The sequence below is a fragment of the Nicotiana tabacum genome, chromosome 1, assembly GCF_000715075.1.
Source record: "Nicotiana tabacum cultivar K326 chromosome 1, ASM71507v2, whole genome shotgun sequence".
In the NCBI taxonomy this organism is placed as follows: Eukaryota; Viridiplantae; Streptophyta; class Magnoliopsida; order Solanales; family Solanaceae; genus Nicotiana; species Nicotiana tabacum.
In genome coordinates, this window is record NC_134080.1 from 99,464,219 (window position 1) to 99,483,219 (window position 19,001).

Consider the following 19,001-nt stretch of genomic DNA (forward strand, 5'->3'; position numbering starts at 1 on the left):
TTTGGACCATGCGAAAAGAAAAAAGGGATGGCCTTAACATATCTAGAGTAGGAAAAACTCTGTATAATATTCTCGTAGGAGAATTTGATTGCAAAAAGTCTTGTTGCTAACGTCTTGTAGGCTTCAACGGTAACGTTTCTAACGTACTGTTGGTTTTTCACTATAAGAAATTATCCTTATTGTGGTGACTAAAGTCGCCACAAAAGCCCTAGAAGTCGCTGCTAAAAGGGAAAGCGGCGACTTTTGTATTGCCATAAGGAAAACCGTAACTGAAGGTTATTTGTGGGTGATATTTATAGTCGCCACTAAAAGAACATATTTTGTGGCGACAAAGTTGCCACAAAAGGTTGGGAAAAACGCTACAAAAAATTATTCCATAAAAATAAATATTAGATGGGTCGCCACTATATATTCACCTTTAGCAGTGACTACTGTCGCCACAAAATATATTTATGTTCAGTGGCAAGATTATGTCGCCACTATAAATATTCTTTAGTAGCGACTAAAATTGCCACAAAAAATATTTATGTTTAGTGGCAGGATTATGTCGCCACTATAAATGTCATTTAGTAGCGACTAAAGTGGCCACAAAAGGTTTAGCCATGAAAGACACAATGTTTTCTGTAGCGACTAAAGTCGCTGCAAAAGAAATTGACCTTCTGTGGCAACTTATCTATCGCAATAATTACTAATTTTTTGACAAAACTATGTCGTCACTAAAAGTTATTTTCTCAGCAATTATAACAACCAAAATTTTATATACATTTCCATACCAGTAGGAACCTAATTCACTCAAATTTCATATAGAGATATTCATATCAATTGACTATCAATATTAAAGCAACCAATAATGCTTGACAAACACCGAAAGAATTTCTCAAGCCGAATATTACAAATATTATCATTACTAAAAAGTCAATTACATATATACTACCCGACACTTCATTGTGCATTGTAATTGTACGCATATACATATCCCAAAAAAGACAAAATATTAAGTGCCTTGTAACTGCTCCTTGCTCGACACCATGCTTGAACCACTGTTTAAGTGTCTTGTCCCTGCTAGACAAAAGGAATATATATAAGGAACATAATGAGATTTTTTATATCCAATTCATTCTTTTCATGCTATACTTTATACTCATATTACTCTAATTCATTCCAATATCAATTGAATGAGTCTCTAATTGTGTGAAAAATGTAATACTATGGATACATTGAAGCATCAAACAATCTCTATTGCAAATAAGTAGAACTAGACCAGCTAGCAAATAAACCAATTACAACTACTTAAACAATCAACAAAAAATCAGCTGAGTAGAAGTAAAATAATTAACCAAAAGTCTTGCTCAGCCAAAGGAAAGCTCTATAGCATAAGAGGCCAAGTCCCATCGTAGACAATAAATTTGGGTCGAGAAAATAAAATCAAGACCGAAAAAATATCACAACTATCGTAGTATTTTATTTCGAACATTTGAGTGTTACAATCTCTATGATTCCTCTGATTCTATTTTTCTAGTATAAATTCAAGGGCTTTTGAGGTTGATCTTGAATTGTAATTTGATTTATCCGTCATGAACACTTTGATTGTTGCCACGAATTTTATCACAAACAAGTAGCCTTGATCTTGAACGCCTTGTATTTGATTTGACTTCGTTCTTGATCTTGAATACTTGAATTGTTCTTCGTTCTTGAGGTTGAACTTGATTGCTTGAAGCTTGAAATTTGTAGAGAATTTGCGGGGTTTGATCCACTAGCTTTCTCTTGCTTCTTGTTATAACTTCTGGTGTCTTTTCTGAGTTATGAAGACCCCTATTTATAGTTGTGGAAAGAAGGAGTTGTGATAAGAATAAACTCTTTCCGACCAATCAAATTGAAGTGTGACATGGCCGCATTTGATTGGCCAGAACATGTCACTTGCACACGTGGCGCGATTTCATTGGACTTTTAGTGTGACTGGGCATGCCTTGTCATTTTGACACATGGCACGATCCTATTGGCTCTTTCGTTTGACTTGGCGCGCCATGTCATTTGACATATGGCACCAAACTGGGCCTCTAGGAAGATAACATCTTGGGCTTAATTAAGTGGGCTCATTACTTTAGCCCAATTAAATGGGCTAGCCCAATAGATTAAGACTTATTTATTTAATCCATATATATTGGACTAATATAATTAATCTAATAATATTTTCCCATAATATTTATTTGGACTAACATATATTTAAAGTACAGTCCAAAATATTTTATTGAATTTCAATTCAATAAATTTTGCATGCTTACAAATGCCCCCTACTTCAAGGCTTATCGATTTTTTTTAAGACTAGACTTGAAGTACATGTGAGGATCACTCTTTCATTTTTCATTATTTTTGTACGTAGCTTCACGTGGCATTTCAGTGATATACGTAAATGCTAGCATGACTCCAGTGCTTGAGTAGCAATTAGTAGATTATATAATAATTCATTTATGAATACTTAGCATGTTGCATTACGTGACTTTCTTGTCTTCCAATTGGAAAAGGATATGGTATCCTTTCTTTAAGGAAATATCCTCCTTATTGGATTCTCACGTGAACCAACTTCAATTAGAAGACTAACTAGTACAATTCAAATCCTTGTTGGGTTTCGTTCATAGCAGCCATCCCACATCGATATCTAGCTCTCTATAGCAACCTTACGACATCTATAAATACCACACACCCTTCATTCCATTAGTACCAATTTCAGCGTGTGTTGAAATTTCTTTGAGTCTATTTTTAACGACTTGGAGGCATTGATGCGAAGGTAATTTCTTCTTCTTCTTTTCTTGTGCTTTCTTCTTTGTTGTCTTTTTTTTTTCTTTTTTCTTTTTTGTAGGTCAATCGAGAAAGATATGTTCTTCAATAAGATGATCCATGCATGAAGAAGATAATCTTGGGGTGTGAGGGGATGGGTACTCATCCTTGCCCGATTCTTGGAGAGATTACTCTCAATGTGGCCCGATTCTTGGAGAGATTACTCTCAAAATGGCCCGATTCTTGGAGAGATTACTCTCAAAATGGTTCGATTCTTGGAGAGATAACTCTCAATGTGGCCCGATTCTTGGAGAGATTACTCTCAAAATGGCCCGATTCTTGGAGAGATTACTCTCAATGTGGCCCGATTCTTGGAGAGATTACTCTCAAAATGGCCCTATTCTTGGAGAGATTACTCTCAAAATGGCCCGATCCTTAGAGAGATTACTCTCAATGTGGCCCAATTCTTGGAGAGATTACTCTCAAAATGGCCCGATTCTTGGAGAGATTACTCTCAAAATGGCCCGACTATCGGCGAGGCCAACTTAAGGTGCGAACGGACTCATATGTCCACCTTAAGATTGGAAAGTTATAGTTCCTTTTAAGGACAAACCCACGAAGAGGCCAACTTAAGGTGCGAAGAGACTTATATGTCCACCTTAAGATTGGAAAGTTATAGTTCCTTTTAAGGACAAACCCACGAAGAGGCCAACTTAAGGTGCAAAGGGACTTATATGTCCACCTTAAGATTGGAAAGTTACAAAGCTTCAACTTGAAGACGACATCGAATTGAACACTTGGAAAACTTTACAGATTTGGCGGACTTTGAAGACTTCAACTCAAAGATTCGGAGGGCTTAAACAATTTAGCTTTAAGATCGGCGAATTTGAAGACTGAAACTTGAAGACCGACGAACTTGAAGACTTCAACTTGGGGGGCTTAAGTATTTCAACTTTAAGATCGGGGAATTTGAAGACTGAAACTTGAAAACCAACGAACTTGAAGACTTCAACTTTGAGACTTGGAGGGCCTAAATATTTCAACTTGAAGATCGGCGAATTTGAAGACTTCAACTTGAAGACCGACAGACTTGAAGACTTCAAATTTGAGACTTGGAAGGCCTAAATATTTCAACTTGAAGATCGGCGAATTTGAAAACTTCAACTTGTAGACCGACGAACTTGAAGACTTCAACTTTGAGACTTGGAGGGCCTAAATATTTCAACTCGAAGATCGGCGAATTTGAAGACTTCAACTTGAAGACCGACAGAGTTGAAGATTTCAACTTGGGGACTTCAACTTGAATACCAACGGACTTGAAGATATCAATTTACCATGGAGGGTTGCTCCTTTTAAATCAAATGAGATCAAAGTTCAACAAGAGCATGGCATTTCAGCTTGATTTTGCATTCCTCCATACTTCACTCGGACAACAATTAGGGCAATATATATCTTTTGAACTTATGCGACTGAACTTAGAATGAAACTTTAAGCTGCCTACGTACCTCGGTAAAGAGGATCAAGTCATTCCGTAGTTCAGACTGGGTGATTTTTTTATGTTCTAACTTTTGCCTAGGCCACCTCTTTCGAAGTTTTCAACCTAGCAGACTCTTTTTTTTTTAATTCCTAGCTTTTGCCTAGGCCGCCTCTTTCGAGATTTTCAACCTAGCGGACTTTTTTTTTACGTCCTAACTTTTGCCTAGGGCGCCTCTTTTGAGATTTTCAACCTAGTGGACTTTTTTTTAGCAGTACACAGTTTATACTCTTGCGGGCTAGGTGTGTAGCAACATGCAGTTTAGGCTCGTGTGTCGAGGAGCATCATGACTTGCAGTTTAGCCTCGTACGTCGAGGAGCGTCATGACTTGCAATTTAGGCTCGTACGTCGAGGAGCGTCATGACTTGCAGTTTAGGCTCGTACGTCGAGGAGTGTCATGACTTGCAACTTCATGGATAATACTTCTTCAAAAACTTGTCGTTGATAGGGCCAATTCTCATACCATCTGCATCAACCAGCTTGTAAGCCCCACTTGAATAAGCTTCTTGTACGACATATGGCCCATCCCATTTTGAAGTGAACTTCCCTACAGGTTTATGGGAAGAAATTATGGGTCTTCGTACGGCAAGGACTTGATCACCTACTTGAAAGGATCTCGGACAAACTCTTTTATTGAAGGCGCGAGACAATCGAGCTTGATAACATTCAAGACTCTGTTGAGCTTCCAATCTTTTTTCATCAAGAGCTTCCAACTCTGCTAATCGAAGTCGAGCATTTTCTTCATCAGTGATCCCTTCTTGAATAGCCAGTCGTAACGAAGGTATTTGACTCTCAAGTGGCAAGACAGCTTCGACTCCATAAACGAGTGAATAAGGAGTCACCTGTGTTGGCGTGCGATGAGTCGTTCTATATGCCCATAGAGCTTCTTCCATACGGTCATTCCAATCTTGTTTGGATTTGGAGACAACTTTCTTTAACAAGTTGCATAGAGTCTTGTTGAATGCCTCAGCTAGACCATTGACGGCAGCATTGTACATCGAAGAGTTACGTTGCTTGAAGCCAAAAAGATCACAAATCCTGTTCATTAACCTATTATTGAATGGCTTTCCATTATCCGTTATTATGTAATGAGGAATGCCAAAGCGACAAATAATGTTTACTCAGATGAAACTTGCAACATTTTCCTTTTTTACTTCCTTAAGAGCAATAGCTTCAGCCCATTTTGAGAAGTAATCAGTTGCAGCCAAGATGTATAGGTGCCCACCAGAGGACTTTGGTAGTGGTCCAACAACATCCAATCCCCAAGCGTCAAATGGCCAGGATGCAGTAGTCGGGTGCAACACTTCAGGAGGTTGATGAATAAAATTCGCATGGAATTGACAAGCCTTGCATCTTCGAGCATAGTCCAAGCAATCTTTACCATTGTTGGCCAATAATATCCCATCCTTTTTATATGGAAGTGGAGCTTTGGTCCGGACTGGTGTGACCCATATACCCCAGAATGTGCCTCTTGCAAAGCTTGGAAAGCTTCTTCTTCTCCTAGGCATCGCAATAGTACTCCCTCGAACGACCTTCTGTATAGAGTATCCTTATAGTAAAGGAAGCGAGGTGCACGACGACGGATTTTAGTCCTTCTCCTCGGATTTTCTGGAAGTATCCCATAGCATAAGTAGTCGATAATGGGTTGTTGCCATTCTTCTTTCTCAATTTCAGAAACAGCAACAAGATGCTTGAGTTCGTTTTCTTCACCTTTGACCTCATTTGGCGGTGGTACTACCCATTTTTGGTAGACGGTAACTTGCACTTGGTCAGGTAGGGCTAATGATGAAGCTAGAGCAGCTAAAGCATCAACCTTTTTGTTTTCTTTCCTTGGTACATACTGAATAGTCACATCGCTGAGCCACCCCATCAACCTTTTTGCGTAATCATGATATGGGCGTAGTTCAGGCTTCTTGACCTCGTAACTACCCAAAAGCTGATTGACCACTAACTGGGAGTCACCAAAGACTTGCAATTGCAATTGCTTCATATCAACGGCCATTTCAAGCCCAAGTATTAATGCTTGATATTCAGCAAAATTGTTGGAACATAGTTGTGTCAAGGTGAAGGAGTAGGGCAAGACTTCACCTTGAGGAGTGATAAATACTACGCCAGCTCCGGCTCCCCCACGATGCGCAGCACCATCAAAGTACATCATCCATGGGGGTTGAACTTCAACGACCATTGCGTCCTCATCAGGTAGTTCATCAGTTAGCTCCCAGTCATCAGGTATCAGATGATCTCCCAAGAAGTCTGCCAATGCTTGTCCTTTTACAGCCTTTTGAGGGATGTACAAAATCTCTAATTGTTGAAATTGGAGGTACCATCTCGCTAGTCGATCATTAAGAACAGGTTTTGACATCACGAACTTGATGGGATTTGCTTTAGAAACAAGACGGACAACATGAGCTTGAAAGTAGTGCTTCAACTTTTGAATTGAGAAGACTAGCGCCAAACACAACTTTTCAATTGGCGAATAGTTCAACTTGTTAGGTGTCATCATCCTGCTCAAGTAGTAAAGAGAGTTTTCTTTCCCCTCACTATTTTCTTGGGCCAATAATGCTCCAACAGACCTTTCCTGCACCGCAATGTATAGTATCAATGGCTTTCCTGGTATAGGAGCTGCTAAAACTGGAGGCTTTATCAAGTAGGTTTTGATACTTTCGAAGGCGTTGCTACAAGCTTGATCCCACTTGAAAGGAACACCTTTATTCATGAGGTGACTAAATGGTTGGCACCTCCCAGCTAGGTTTGATATGAATCTTCTAAGGTATGCTTGCTTTCCTTGCAGACTCTTCAATTCATGGATATCTTGAGGCTCAGGCATTTTCAAAATGGCATCCACTTTAGCTTGATCAATTTCGATCCCTCGATGTCCGACAATGAAACCAAGGAACTTTCCAGAAGTAACTCCAAAGGCACATTTCAACGGATTCATCCTAAGTTGGTACCTCCGGAGCAATTCAAATACCATCCTCAAGTCTTTCATGTGGTCACCCTTCTCTCTTGATTTCACCACCAAGTCGTCAACATAGCATTCGACATTCTTGTGGAGAAGATCGTCGAAAATATTCTGCATAGCCCTTTGGTAAGTAGCACCAGCATTCTTCAAGCCAAAAGGCATTAACTTGTAGCAATAAATAACCCTTGGGGGTGCGAAATGCAGTAAGCTCTTCATCTTTTGGTGCCATGCGAATTTGGTTATAGCCCGACGAACCATCCATGAAAGACATTGCCTCGTAACTAGTAGTAGCATCGATCATTAGCTCTGGAATAGGAAGTGGGAATTCATCTTTGGGACATGCATTATTGAGGTCCCTGAAGTCAACGTATACTCGAATCTAGCCATTCTTCTTCCTTACAGGGACAATACTTGAAACCCATGTTGGGTATTTAACTTCCCGAATAAATCCAGCTTCAATGAGTTTGTTAACTTCAGTTTCAATCAGGGGAACCAAGTCTGGCCTAAAATGCCTTTGAGCTTGTTTAATAGGGCGAGCACCATTTCTGACTGCAAGGTGATGGACTGCTACTTTCGGGTCCAAGCCAGGCATCTCTTTGTAACTCCAAGCAAACACATCCCTTAATTCTTTGAGTAACACAATATAAGTGTTCTCTTCATCAGCTTCTAGTAAAGCACTTAGGTAGGTGGGTCTTGGTTCCTCATCGGTGCCAAGGTTAACTTCTTTTAAGGCATCAACTATCGTCTTCACTCCTTCTTCAAGTTCAGGTGGAACATCTTTCGCATCTTCATCTTCTTGAGGGTCCCATCATTGAAGGATATGTGATAACACGGCGAAATATCCTCCAATTCCGCATTATCTTCCATCGAAGACGAAACACCATTCTCGCCTTATACAGTGATATGATACGAAGAACCTACACTTTCTTCATCTTCGTTACGTTCCTTAGTGTAGACCACAGTATATGGCTTTACCTTCAGTACTTCTTCACATGAAACCACCAGTTTTGTTTGTCGCCTCATTCTTGAAGGAACCAAACTTTGGAAATCCTTAGAGATCTCCTGAATTTTGGGTGAAGCGGGTGTTCTTGTATTTCGATGATTTCTCTGGAACTTATTCCCCTTCTTTAATGGACCCAATCTCTCAAATACAGAAGTTCTCACAGTTGATTTTCCAAGTCGATCAAAGATAGAAGGCCTATTAGAAGCGGCAGATTTGTCTTCTACAGTGATATAATTGCTACTTGCCCTTCTTATTGAGATGCACACTGGTGACAGTTGCTTGTATCCCAAACCTTCACGGGGTTGCCTCATTGCAGATTCTGATGGGAGTTTCCCTAACTTTGACGGCTTGTTGGGATTGTATCCAGCTTTTGCAAATAGTTTGTAAGCGTTAGGATCGAAACCTTCATCTGTTCGTCTTGTAGGGAGTGCCACATTCTGCAAACGATTTTGGGCTACAAACCCTGCAAACGGCTTTGAGGACATCTTTATTGCCTCAATTCGTTTTACCGGAAGAGTTAACTCCCTTAGCGTCTTGGTTTGGAGATTATGTGATCCGACCTCGTCTTTCTTCCTTTTAGGGACATATTGAAGGGCGGGACTTACTTTTTTCCCATAAGACGCAATACCCCCTTTATGAGATTTACTCACATTGGCGGGTACCTCCTCAGTAACAGTTTTGGCTTTACCAATAGTCACATCATCTCTTTTAGTTATGGGTTCGTCATTCTTTCTTTTCGTACCATCATCAACTTTCAGCTCCTTCACAATGCGGTTCTTCAAGTAGAACTTTGCATTGGCAAAGTGTGACTCAGCCTCGGTGAATGGCTCATCATCGGCAACTACCATCTTCTCGACTTCACCCTCGTAGTATTTTAAACATTGATGGTAGGTAGATGGAACAACTTTATTCTCATGTATCCAAGGACTCCCAAGCAAAACATTGTATGAAGTCTTCGCGTCGATCACATGCAGCTATGCAATTGATTGCATATCTTCAATAGCGATTCCCAGCCTGATCACGACTATGGCTCTTTGCCCCCCTTGGTTAAATCCTTGGATCATCACACGACTTTCTGAGAGTTCGTTCATGGGAATACCAAGTTCTTTCACAGTATGGATTGGCAAAATGTTCACTGAGGATCCTCCATCAACCAAAATCTGATTTACCCTTTCATCGCGCATATAGCCAACCAGGTACAATGGGCGGTTATGAGGAGTGTCACCTAGCAAAAGATCATCATTTGTGAACGTGACCTTTTCCTCACAAGCATTAACTTCTCGAGGAGTGGACTCGATGGGCTTTTCCAAAGATGGTGCCAATGGTAGGTCATCACTCTTTTCTTCCCCTTTGTCAGCATGGCAACAAGAGGCATCAATGCCCTCATGGGAAATCTTCGCGCGAAACCAACTTGGTAAAAACTCCTCCAAGGTCACTAGATTTCGTGGCTTTTGAGGGTGGTGCATCTCCACTTTTGCTTTCTTCAAATGTCTACCTGGATTCTTTTTTATTGGTCTTTTTACCATCATCTTCCTTGTTGGTTGTTCCACTGATTCTTTTTGTGGGCTCCTTTTGTGGCGCCTACGACGAGTCACCAATGTCCAACCTTCATCATCATCAGGTTGGTTGACTTCAGCTTTGTCGCTCTCCAGTAATTCTTCATTTTTACTTTCTTTAAAATTACATAATTCATCCGGACTGAATATGCCTAAGGTGATAGAGACTTGGTTTGCGCTTGCTTTTTCATCTTCAAGCACGATCTTCTTTTCGCGAGCCAAGTCCATGACTTTATCCTTGAAGATAAAGCACTTCTCTAGAGGGTGGCTTACAAGTCGGTGATATTTGCAGTAATTTGGGTCATTTGTTTTCCCAGCTTCATTTGGTCGCTTCATCTCCGGAAGCTCGATGAGATTTAACTCGAGGAGTTCTTCGAAAATGACTGGCATACCAGAATCCAGGAATGGGTACTCTTTCTCTTGCATTTCTTTTAGAGTCAGCTTCCCACTTGGCTTATCTTGAAACGAAGTGGATTTCATACTCTGCTTCTTGCTCTCCTTCATCGTGAACTTCACAAGTGACGTATTGACATTCATAGCTTCTTTGCTTTCAGACTTGGGTACGAACTTGCCCCACTTCCTGACTTCTTGCTTGTCATTCACTTTATGAGGTTCATAGATGGGTAGCCTTTCATTTCCAGCGGAATCCATGCTCAATTCCATGTCATGGGCATGAGTTTCAAGTTCTTCAAATGTGCTAGGCTTGATACCTTGCAAGATGTAGCACAATCCCCAATGCATGCCTTGGATGCACATCTCTATGCCTGAAGCTTCACTAAGCCTGTCTTTGCAGTTGAGGCTTGCATTCCTCCAATGATTGATAAAGTCGATAACTGGTTCCCCCTTTCGTTGACGAGTATTTGTAAGCTCTATCATACTCACCGTGCGTCTTGTGCTATAAAAGCGATTGAGGAACTCTTGCTCTAGTTGATCCCAACTATCGATAGATCCAGCCTCGAGGTCCGTGTACCATTCAAAAGCATTTCCTTTTAGCGAGCGAACAAACTGCTTGATGAGGTAATCTCCATAAGTCCCAGCATTGTTGCACGTCTCAACGAAGTGTGCAATATATTGCTTTGGGTTACCTTTACCATCAAATTGTTGAAACTTTGGAGGTTGATAGCCAGCAGGCATCTTCAACATATCGACCCTTGCAGTGTATGGCTTTGCATATGTAAGGGAGGATTTGGCAGCAACTTCATATTTGTTCTTAATGGTTCCTTCGATGAACTCCTTCAGTTGATCGATTGGAATCATCCCTTCAGATGAGACAGGGATAGCCTTAGTGGATGTTGCTTGTCTTGGGGGAGAGTCACTCTCTAGAACTTCTGGGAGCTTGCCGGGTGCATGGGTATATTCTTCTTCCAACAAGATTCCCACTCTGTCTGTTAGCTTGTCAATTCTAGCCTCTTGATTTTGCATGCATTTGGTCAAGCCAGCGATTGCTTCCGTCAAGTTTGCCAACTGCTCCTCCATAGATTAAGTGTTTGTCACCATAGATTGCATGATTGTCGTCGATGACGGAGAGTAGCATGGATTTTCACACAGATTGATCTTTGACTGGCTCATGCTATGTGGTGCAAGAGGGGAGGATCCATTGCTTGAAGCATCATCATCTTCCTTCACAGCAGAGTGCTTGGAGCCGGAGAGGTCAAGCAGAGCAAGAGTTTTATTGATCTTTTCAGCAACATCGCTTCCTCCTTCAGATGCATTTGTGGAAGATCTTGCTCCTTCTGAGGATGAAGATCCGAAAACAGGGGTTGATGCGGACGACACTTGGGGTGCTTGTTATCCTAAAGAGCTTGCTTTGCTCCTCGTAACTGGTCCGAAGCTTCCAAAGGTGACATTGAGGATGCTTTCCACATCAGCATAGAACCTGGAGTTAGCAGCCTTGGTGGATGTTGATTTGGAGTTGATTTTCTTCGAAGACATTTCAATGTTCTTGAACTTTGGTGATTGAAAAGTTGAGATGAAAGGTAGAGATTGTCCCGCTGGGCGTGCCAGAATTTGTAGACAATAAATTTGGGTCGAGAAAATAAAATCAAGACCGAAAAAATATCGCAACAATCGTAGTATTTTATTTCGAATATTTGAGTGTTACAATCTCTATGATTCCTCTGATTCTACTTTTCTAGTATAAATTCAAGGGCTTTTGAGGTTGATCTTGAATTGTAATTTGATTTATCCGTCACGAACACTTTGATTGTTGCCACGAATTTTATCACAAACAAGTAGACTTGATCTTGAACGCCTTGTATTTGATTTGACTTCGTTCTTGATCTTGAATACTTGAATTGTTCTTCGTTCTTGAGCTTGAACTTGATTGCTTGAAGCTTGAAACTTGTAGAGAAATTTGCGGCGTTTGATCCACGATCTTTCTCTTGCTTCTTGTTATAACTTCTGGTGTCTTTTCTGAGTTATGAAGACCCATATTTATAGTTGTGGAAAGAAGGAGTTGTGATAAGAACAAATTTTTTCCGACCAATCAAATTGAAGTGTGACATGGCCGGATTTGATTGTCCAGAACATGTCACTTGCACACGTGGCGCGATTTCATTGGACTTTTAGTGTGATTGGGCATGCCTTGTCATTTTGACACATGGCACGATCCTATTGGCTCTTTCGTTTGACTTGGCGCTCCACGTCATTTGACATATGGCACCAAACTGGACCTCTAGGAAGATAACATCTTGGGCTTAATTAAGTGGGCTCATCACTTTAGCTCAATTAAATGGGCTAGCCCAATAGATTAAGACTTATTTATTTAATCCATATATATTGGACTAATATAATTAATCTAATCATATTGACCCATAATATTTATTTGGACTAACAAATATTTAAAGTACAGTCCAAAATATTTTATTGAATTTCAATTCAATAAATTTTGCATGCTTACACCCATTACCCAAAATCAAGAAGAAAAAAAGCATAACATAAATTCTTCCAAAATCTACCACAAACCTAACAAAGTTCAAACTTTTATTCACTCCAGTAACTTTTCAAACTTTTATTCACTCCGGTAACTTTTTTATGATTGAGCTATCCGTTAGGGACCCAACATAGCTGGCAACTAAGTACTTAAACAATTAACCAAAAATCAGCTAAAAGACAAATCAACTAACCAAGTATTGCTCTATTGCATAAGTAGAGCGAATTCTAAACTTGAGCTAGTCCCATTACTTCGGGATAAAAAGCATAACATAAGTTCAGGGCCAACATAAGCATAGCAGGAACAGAGGTGAGAAGGAACAATTCCTCCACTGATGTTACTCATTGCAGAAAGTCACAAGTTCAGGGCCAACATAAGCATAGCAGATTAACCACCAGGCAAACCAACCTTACGTACTAAAATCAGAGATACTAACACATTACGTACTAAAATCAACCTTTCTGTTGAAATAGAACCAATACATTACTAAAACCAGAGATACCAACACATTTCTAAACCCTTAAACATGAAGTCATTATAGAAGGAAGGAAGAAGAAATGTCGAGAAGGAAGAAGCATTGTTAAGAAGGAGCGGAGAAAGTACCTGTTGTTGTTGCATTCTGGTCAAGAAACTAGCAAATTATTTGTGCATCTTCTTCTCCACTTCTAGAGAGATCCTCTTGTCTGTTTCTGCATTTGTGTGTTGACTCTCCTCTGCCAACTTCCTTTCCAACTCAATTTCCATATTTCTTCGCAACTCAGCAGCCATTTGTTCATGTTCTTCTTTCAACTTCCTATCCATCTCGGCTTGCATCTCCTGGCGCACAATATCAATAGCAGAAGACACACTGGCCTCTATGTTTGACTACTGAATGTTACTCTTTTTAGGAGGCTTCTTTCCGTATCCTTTTCCACGAACATAGCATGTTCTCTCACCAACAACGGAGGATAAAATTTCATCTCTAGTCATGGGATGCTCGATCTCCTCAGATTGTTGCTGAGCAACAACTTCCTAGAGTTGACCCTGTATTTATGCATAATCATTTAAATCAAAACATAATAAAACATATTAAATGAAACTTACAGAAACAGAGAACTTTATAAGTGTTTTTAGATAATTACATGAATTTGTTGGGATTGTGAATCCAACCACACCAGTTCGCCTCTATCATCCTTGCGTGTATGTTGGATCTCTAAAACTTTATCTGGTGTGTCCAATTCTCCAGTAATAGGATTTCTCTACAATATAGTTACGGAAAAAAATATATAAGCGAATATATAAATATGTAAATAACAAAGAAGCATATGTGATAGTAGGGGACTAAACATATTTTTATCGTAGATTCATCTACTTCTGCAAAAGACTTTGTACCACAAGTATGCTTAGTTATTTGCTTTTCTCTATTTCTTTTGTTCCTCTCACTTACAACCTGTAAGTAAACAGATTAATAAATCATCTTTCAAAGAGACAATTTTCAGGTATTAAGTTAATACCTTAAATTCCGGACTTCCAAAATATTGTATTAGGTATTTCCAGTCCTCAAGCTCAACATCTTCAGGTTGATGAGACAATCTTTCTTCATTAGTATTGTACTTAGAGTGCAGAATGTTGAGTCGAGCTTTTCATGCTCTAAAAAGCCTTTGCATAATGCTAATTACAAAGGCCTGAAACCTATGCTCTCGCAACCTGCTGCAAACTTCAAACTTATCCTGACAATAAATGTAACATTATATTCAATATCCTAACCACATAAATAAACCTTGCAACTTAAAGTCACAACAATATTGAAAGTAGTTTATTACCTTGACCTTTAACCACATTACTTCTCCGTGTTTCAGAACTATTTATTGTCAAGGACACCGAATCATAGTGTTCACCGTTGGTTGACTGAATTTCCAATTAAGAAAGTTGTCTACTCCATCTCTGTATCTTTGGTCGACTCTATTCCTAATATTCAACCAACTTTTATCCATCATATCTATATTAAAAAAATAAATAAATAAATTTACTAATTAAAAGGGGAAGGATTATAATAATCAAAATATATATAATAACTAACATATACCAGGGGTATTCAGATAAGCAGTAACAAAAATACATTATTCAACAAGAAGGAAGCAGTCTATTCCAGAATTACTTATACGAATTGTGTGCAATGAAGAACAAGTTCAAACTATGGTATGTACCACTCTATGAAACTACAAAAATACATGACCTTAGTAATGTGTTACTTAAGTTCCTGCCAGGTAATATGCAAGATTGATAACTTCAACAAACAATATTCAGAAATCATATAACAAAATTTCTTATGCTGGACGAGATTAGAAGATAGTTAAACGGGCAGAGAAATTACGAGGAAGAAGCATTTATGGTGATCTTCTGCTTCTTTTCTCTGCAAAGAGGAATACTGCAGAGGAAATGTTCTGGAATGAAACTATGAAGACAAATTATTCGAAGATTTTAAAACAGGCAAAAGCTATTCGAAGATCAAACTACGAAGACAAGAAAACTCCTGCGATTCTTTAACCGAGTGAATCAGTCAATCTAATTGCTAAGAGTGAAACTAATCCCATACCAAGAAGAGACCTGCCATAACCAAAATTGTGTTTTCAATTATAATAATCTTGAGCGCCTTAGGAGAACAACAAATAAACAAAGACCGATCCATTTCATAGAAAACTTGAACCCGACTCTTAAACGACAAGGAAGAACCAAGCTTCGCTATGGGGTACAGGAAAGTTACTTAATAAAAGGGAAGAAAACAAGAAAACAACAACAACGGGTTGGTGAGATCTCCTTCAACGAAATTCTTTGGGTTTTATATCTATGATAATTTACTGGTGGACAGATATGCACTACTCCCAGTTAGTATACCTAATTTTTCATGAAGAGGGTCAGACACAATGAGCAAGTTTCTGATGGGAAATTTTGAATTATATATTTCATATTTTCTGTGAGGAAATGTAGACATAAAACTGCTCTGGTTGGAACTGCATAACACACAAGTTTTCACTCACACAGGGCAAAGGATTTATATCATTATCACTTTTCAATAGTCACTTTTAAGAATTATCGAAGATATGTCCAACAATATACTAATGAGATAACTTGATCAAAACCTACTGGCATGCATAGAAGTGAAATTAATTTTAATTTAAAAAAATTAAAATACTTGATTACAGCAAAGCAACTTCTTTCCCCAAAGAAAAACGAAAAGATTAGGGATTTTAACATACCTAAGTTTTTAAAATTTCACTTCTATATTATCTTGTCCTTTGCCGACTTCCGCAGCTGTGTACAAGTTCTTGAATACTTGAAGTTGAAGAAGCTTTGAATCGAAAGTCCATAGTGGTCTTCTTCTTCACACAACTCTATACACAAATTCAAACCCGGCAACAACTTCTTCGCACAACTCGATTCACAAATCCAGCTTCCAATCTTAAGATTTAGCTTCAAAATGAAGTGTCCGGCAAGTATCATAAATACCCAATCGAATTCACATTCTGATTTGAGGGATTTCGATTTGGGTAACATTTTTAAGGGATTTCGATTTGGGATTTCTATTATCTGGACAGATTTCTACCTAGAGAGGACCGATTTAGGGTTGCGATTTGGGATTTCTAGCTATAGAGGACCGATTTTGGGCGCTTCACTGTTCTTTACATCGACTCGATGTGTTAGAGATGAGAGTTTCGCTGCTTCTGTCTCTGGACCAATTTTAGTGTTTCATTTACTAATTATTTTCTTTTGTTATTTTAAAAGGGAATAGGAGCAACCCAGTTGCTGCAATACATATTTAGCGGCGACTTCACAAAAGTCGCCACAATAAATATGGAGCCAAAATTTTAATTTTAGTAAGAGTGAAAATTTCAGCCACTTTTAGAGGCGACCTACGAATAGTCGCTGCAAAATATAAACAAACTGTGGCGACTTTTAAAGTCGCTGCTGATAATATACATTTGTAGCAACTTATGGGGTTGCTGCTAAATGTCACCACTAATTATCCAATTTCTTGTAGTGTTTGTTTTCTTTGGTAGAAGAAGAAATTCTTACGTTGTGGCGTAGACTTGTCTTCAACAGAAATTGTTCTTTTAGGTGTTGGTTCTTCATTAGGTAGTGGAGTTAAAATACCAAATGATTTTTTTGGTAGAAGAGTTGGTCTTTGTTCTTCAAGACAAGAAAGTGACGCTTTTAAAGCTTGAAAAATGCTAACCCCTTTTTTATGTTAATATACTAATATGTATACAAAGTGTAAAAGGTAGGGTGTCTTGACATAAGTTTATTAGGTTGCCACATATCCAAATAACTAAGGAGTCATTGTTTGGAAAGTGGCGTGGCTGCCACATATTTTTGGGAGTTAATTTATTAATTTTTACTCACTTATTAGTTAACTGGGTAATGTTCTGTTACTCGGTAATTAATTAATTACTCGCATAAGTTTAAAAAAAATTAAATTACTTAAAATTCTACTTATTTTTAATATACTTTATATATACTTTATACATTATACTACCGTGGTCATATAGTACATTGCATGGTACTAGTTCATAATTATCGGGTATTATTGCTTGACCTGTATTTTATCCCATATTGGTCACTTTCAACGAAAATTATTTTCTTTAATTTGTGTACCCTTTATCCTTCATGACACTTACTTATCGCTTATTATAAATAGCGTATATACGTTAACCTCAAGATAATCGCATCCCTGAGTCTACGTCGATCAAGTGAAGACAAAACTTTTAACGTACGAAAACGTGAGATGTAATACGGTGGTAAGTCCATTCGTTCCATTTGAAACCGGGACAAGAACTCTCTAAGCATTTCATTATCCTTCTGCCTTACTTTGAAAAGGTCTGATTTCCTGGTTTCGACCTTTATAGCGCTGGTATGTTCCTTCACAAAAGAGTATGCAAGAATAGATGAGTCAATAGAATTAGGTGGTAAATTGTGATACCATATCATATATCCCTTTGACAGGGTCTCCCCGAGTTTCTTTAGCATGACAGATTCGATCTCGTCATCCTACAAGTTGTTCCCTTTGATGGCGCATGTGTAGGAGGTAACATGCTCGTTTGGGTCGCTCGTTTCATTGTACTTAGATAATTCGGGTATGCGTAACTTCTTAGGAATCGACTTGGGAGCCGCGCTTGGAGGAAAAGGTTTCTGTACGAACTTCTTGGAGTCCAGGCCTTTCAATATTGGCGGCGCTCTGGGATTTGATTGACCCTGGAATTGTAAGTTTCCATCTTATTATCGTTTGCCTCGATCTTCTTCTCTATCGACTCTATCCATTTTTTTAGTTCCTCGAGCATCGTCATGATCACCGGGTTGGTCCACGACTCTTTCTCATTCGATTTCCCTAAGGCCAACTCAACTTTGTGAACAACTTCCTGGGGTGGTCCAGGCTCAATCCTACTTGGTGGGCGACTCTAGTTCTAGAGTTGGGCTATCGACGCTTGTTGAGTCTGTAACATTTCGAAGATCACCTGCAGGTTGATTCCACCATCCTCGCCGTCGTGTGTGCTTTGTGCGACCGATCGAACATCCATATGAACGCTACCCTCAGGATCGGTGGGCAGATTTGCATTGATGGCCACATTAGCTCACGTCGATGGGAACTGCAGTCGGGATTCCGTCGAGATCAGTCGGGGGCACATCATTCCCGGGCGCTACGTTATCGTTTTCGTCATGGTGACCGAACTCACTGTCAACTGTAGGGGTGCTGATTGGGAGTCCGACATTTTTATCCTGAAATTAGAGACACTTCAAAGAAAAAGTGTAAAATAGTGTGTGTTATAGAAATTTGTATCAAATAACCACTATTATCCTTAGACCCACGGTAGACGCCAAACTGTTTACCCTCAAAATCGGATAAAAATTAAATTTGTAAGTGGTTTTAAGGATACGTGGATTAAATTGACACAAAGCGATAAGTTAAATTGTAATTGAAAATAAAGTACGATAAAGTAAATGCAAACCACATGAATTGAGCAGTAAAAGCCTTGGGGAGTAGAGCCACCCTTTAGCTGAACGTACTTCGATCAGTATCAAGATACAGTTAAAATAGAATTCAAAGAGAAAATAACAGTGTATTGCTTCTGAGTGGATGTCACAATGTGCTTTACAAATAATCAGACCCCCTTTATATAGTAGGGGGGTCCTACTTTAGGTACAACTCTATAAAAGGTAGAAAATCCCATGATTTGCTAATTAGCCGATTTTCCATTGATACGTGC

The 19,001-nt window shown here is 39.1% G+C and overlaps 1 long non-coding RNA gene across 1 annotated transcript; it reads right to left on the reverse strand.

Moving 5' to 3' along the window:
* Nucleotides 1-887: 887 nt before the first annotated feature.
* Nucleotides 888-16,493, reverse strand: LOC107819336 (uncharacterized). The gene is made up of 6 exons (XR_001655697.2): nt 15,999-16,493; nt 14,565-14,740; nt 14,256-14,471; nt 13,884-14,000; nt 13,366-13,785; nt 888-1,059 (listed from the first exon to the last, which is right to left on the reverse strand). It is a non-coding gene; the product is annotated as an uncharacterized LOC107819336 (long non-coding RNA).
* Nucleotides 16,494-19,001: the final 2,508 nt, after the last annotated feature.